Genomic DNA, 4,570 nt, shown 5'->3' on the forward strand with positions numbered 1-4,570 from the left:
GATTCATGTGGAACCATGAGTCAATTGAACCTCTTGTCTTTATAAATTGCCCAGTCTCGGGTAGTTTTATAGCAGTGAGAGAATGGACTGCTACAACTACCGTAGACTTTATAAACATTGTGCACTTGATGTACACTAAATTTATTTTAGAAATTGCTCTGTCATGTTACTACGACTATTACATCATTACATCACTAGGCAATAGGAATTTTTCAGTTCCATTTAATCTTATGGGACCACCATTGTATATGTGGTTATTGTTATGCAGACTGTATTTTGAGAGAGACCCCATTCACGTAACTTTTTTATAGTAGATTGTTATAATTTTTTTTTTAATTTTTAAAATTTTTTTGAGTTGGAGTCTCTGTTGCCCAGGCTGGAGTGCAGTGGCACGATCTTGGCTCACTGCAACCTCCCAGGTTCAATTGATTTTTGTGCCTTAGCTTCCTGCTTAGCTGAGACTGCAGGTGTGCGCCACCACATTCAGCTAATTTTTGTTGTATTTTTAGTAGAGATGGGGTTTCACCATGTTGGCCAGGCTGGTCTCGAACTCCTGACCTCAGGTGATCTGCCCGCCTTGGCCTCCTAAAGTCCTGGGATTATAGGTGTGAGCCACTACATCTGGCCTGTTGTATTTTATTGTTGTTGTTAATCTGTTACTGTGCCTAATTTATAAATTAAACTTTTTTATAGGTATGTATGTATAGCAAAAAACAGAATCAAGTGCTCAGTACCACTTGTCATTTCAGACCTTCAGTGGGGTTCTTAGAATGTTTCTCCCATGGATAACTGGGGTCTACTGCATTTAGGAGGTGACTGAAGTGGTCCTGATGAAAAGCAATGCTGGCTTTAAGTGGGGTGATAGTGGAGATGGAGAGAGATAGGCAGCTCTCACTAGTATTTAGGAAGAGGAAGGGCACAATACAGTCATGGATTAAAAGTGAGGTTAGGGAGTAAGGTATGAAGTGGTCAAAGATGATGTATACTAGGTGTCTTGGATGAGCAATGTGTCATTGAAAATATCATTACCAATATACGGAAAGAGCAGGTTTTGTCATAAATTGTGGAGCGTTTCAAGTATCTAGGTAGGCTGGGTGCGGTGGCTCACGCCTGTAATCCTAGCACTTTAGGAGGTTGAGGTGGGTGGATCACCTGAGGCCAGGAGTTTGAGACCAACCTGGGCAACATGACGAAACCTCATCTCTACTAAAAATAGAAAAGGTTAGATGGAAGTGGTGGCACACACGTGTAATCCCAGCTCCTTGGGAGGCTGAGGCAGGAGAATTGCTTGAACCCCAGTGTTGGAGGTTGCAGTGAGCCGAGATCAAGCCACTGTACTCCAGCCTGGGCAACAGAGCAAGACTCCATCTCAAAATAAAATAAAGTGTTTATGTAGCATATAGAGTTTCATACCTGAACCTGAGGACAAATACAAATAGATAAAATTTGGGAGTCACTGTTATATTTTTATAATTTAGTTGGTAATGGACATTTGGACAATGAATAAGACTGCCTAGTGTTTCACGTGAAATAAGATGACATCTCGGCCAGGCGCGGTGGCTCACGCCTGTAATCCCAGCACTTTGGGAGCCCGAGGCGGGCGGATCACAAGGTCAGGAGATCAAGACCATCCTGGCTAACACAGTGAAACCCGTCTCTACTAAAAACAACAAATTAGCCGGGCATGGTGGCAGGAGCCTGTAGTCCCAGCTACTGGGGAGGCTGAGGCAGGAGAATGGCCTGAACCCAGGAGGCGGAGCTTGCAGTGAGCCGAGATCGCGCCACTTCACTCCAGCCTGGGCGATAGAGTGAGACTCCATCTCAAAAAAAAAAAAAAAAAAAAAAAAAAAAGATGACATCTTAGGCCAGAGCTCTGAGGAACTTCACCATTTAAAGGTTTGATAGGGTGATCAGAAAGGTGCTGCCAAAGAGTTAATAGGAAAATCAGGAGAGTGAAATACTGAAAGGCAAGAAATATAGCAGTATTAGTCTGTTTTGTGTTGCTGTAAAGGAATACCTGAAACTGGGTAGATTGTTAACATAAAGAAAAGAGATTTATTTGGTTCACAGTTCTGTAGGCAGTACAAGCATACCACCACCATCTTTGGGCTGAGGAAGCTTTTACTCATGGGGGAGTGGGCATAGGGACCAGGAGTGTCACATGGTGAGAGAAGGGAGCTAGATGGCAGGCTCTTTTTACCAATCAGATCTCACGTGAACTAACAGCAAGAAACTCACTCATTACCACAAGGAAAACAGCAAGACATTCATGAGGGTTCTGCCCCCATTACCCAAACACCTTTTGCTAGGCTCCACCTTCAACACTGGGATTATATTTTTACACGAGATTTGGAGGCACAAATATCCAAACTTTATCAATAGGCTCTGTAATTTTTTTTTTTTTTTGAGATGGAGTTTCGCTCTTGTTGCTCAGGCTGGAGTGCAGTGGCATGATCTTGACTCACTGCAACCTCTGCCTTCCAGTTTCAAGCGATTCTCCTGCCTCAGCCTTCCAAGTAGCTGGGACTACAGGCACGCGCCACCACGCCCAGCTAATTTTTTGTATTTTTAATAGAGATGGGGTTTCACCATGTTGGCCAGGATGGTCTCGATCTCTTGACCTCGTGATCCGCCTGCCTCAGCTTCCCAAAGTGCTAGGATTACAGGCGTGAGCCACTGCACCCGGCCAATAGGCTCTATTTTTTAAAAAAATTATTTTGTGTAGAGATGAGGTCTCACTTTGTTGCTTAGGCTGGTCTCAAACTCCTGACCTCAAGTGGTCCTTCCATTTTGGCATCCCAAAGTGCTGCGATTATATGTGTGAGGCACTGCACCCCAGCCTCAGTAGGCTTTTATGGCTTATGCCTTCTGTACTTTTAAAACTATTTCAACTTAATTTTCTACTCTAATTTTTTGTTGTAATTTATATATGTGTGTAAGTGTATATATATTTATATGTAGGGTGTGTATATCACACACACTATATATACACACACACACACTTTTTTGTTTGCTTGTTTTTGTTTTTTCGAGATAGGGTCCACTCTGTCACCCAGGCTGGAGTGCAGTGGTGCAATCATGGCTCATTGCAGCCTTGACCTTCTGGGCTCAATTGATCTGCCCGCCTCAGCCTGCTGAGTAGCTAGGACTACAGGTGTGCCACCACCACACCCAACTAATTTTTTTTTTTTTTTGGTAGAGGTGGGATTTTTGCCATGTTGCCCAGGCTGGTCTCGAACCCCTGGGCTCAAGCAATCTGCCTACCTCAGCCTCCCAAAGTGCTGGGATTACAGGTGTGATCCACTGTGCCTGGCCTATATTTCTATATTGTATGCTGCAAAACCTCGTTTGGAAACAAAGTGGGATATAAATAATACTTAAGTGTGACTTTCAGGAACATATTCTTCATAGTAAGACAATGCCATTGAAACTTACTGTGTTTCATAAGAAATGGTGGTACTGGCTCTACATTTATTTTTGCTTTTAAATTCTGAGGATGGGAGGGAGAGGAATCCACAATAAATTTTGAGTACCATTGTGTTTGAATAATAATAGCTGATTAGCCTAATTCCTTTCAGAAGGGAAATCAGCATGCATGAGATCATTTCTTGCCACTTAAATTCAAATTGTAAATTCTTGGGTTTGGCTCTTTAAGAGAAACCAGACCTACTTGACTGCAGTCATCCTAGCTGACCATAAGACAGGAAGTAGGCCGGGCGCGGTGGCTCACGCTTGTAATCCCAGCACTTTGGGAGGCCGAGGCGGGCGGATCACGAGGTCAGGAGATAGAGACCACGGTGAAACCCCGTCTCTACTAAAAATACAAAAAAAAAATTAGCCGGGCGTGGTGGCTGGCGCCTGTAGTCCCAGCTACTCGGAGAGGCTGAAGCAGGAGAATGGTGTGAACCCGGGAGGCGGAGCTTGCAGTGAGCCGAGATTGCGCCACTGCACTCCAGCCTGGGCGACAGAGCGGAACTCCGTCTCAAAAAAAAAGACAGGAAGTAAACAGGTAACAGGCAGATGTTAAAAGCCTTGCCCCATTCCTGTGTTGAGAGGATTTTTTGTTTTTTCTCCCCATCCCCAGGTAAATAATCCCAGCATCTTTGTGTTTTTATTAATGTAAGATTTAAAAAATTGTGGCAGGATTTTTTTTGTTTTGTTTTTTTCTTTTAGATGGAGTTTCGCTCTTGTTGCCCAGACTGGAGTGCAATGGCACGATCTTGGCTCACCGCAACCTCGCCTCCCAGGTTCAAGCAATTTCCTGCCTCAGCCTCCCCAATAGCTGGGATTACAGGCATGCGCCGCCACGCCTGGCTAATTTTTTATTTTTAGTAGAGATGGGGTTTCTCCATGTTGGTCAAGCTGGTCTCGAACTCCCGACTTAAGGTAATCCGCCCACCTTGGCCTCCCAAAAGTTCTGGGATTACAGGCATGAGCCACTGCACCTGGCCTGTGGCAGGAGTTTAAAAATTAAAATGTACTTTAAAAAAATTACTTGTTATCTAAAGAAGATCACATGTCGTCGAGAACAACTGTTTGTGAAGAATGTTCCTAAATACTCTTGGGGGGC

The sequence above is a fragment of the Nomascus leucogenys genome, unplaced genomic scaffold, assembly GCF_006542625.1.
Source record: "Nomascus leucogenys isolate Asia unplaced genomic scaffold, Asia_NLE_v1 001323F_41891_qpd_obj, whole genome shotgun sequence".
Classification (NCBI taxonomy): domain Eukaryota; kingdom Metazoa; phylum Chordata; class Mammalia; order Primates; family Hylobatidae; genus Nomascus; species Nomascus leucogenys.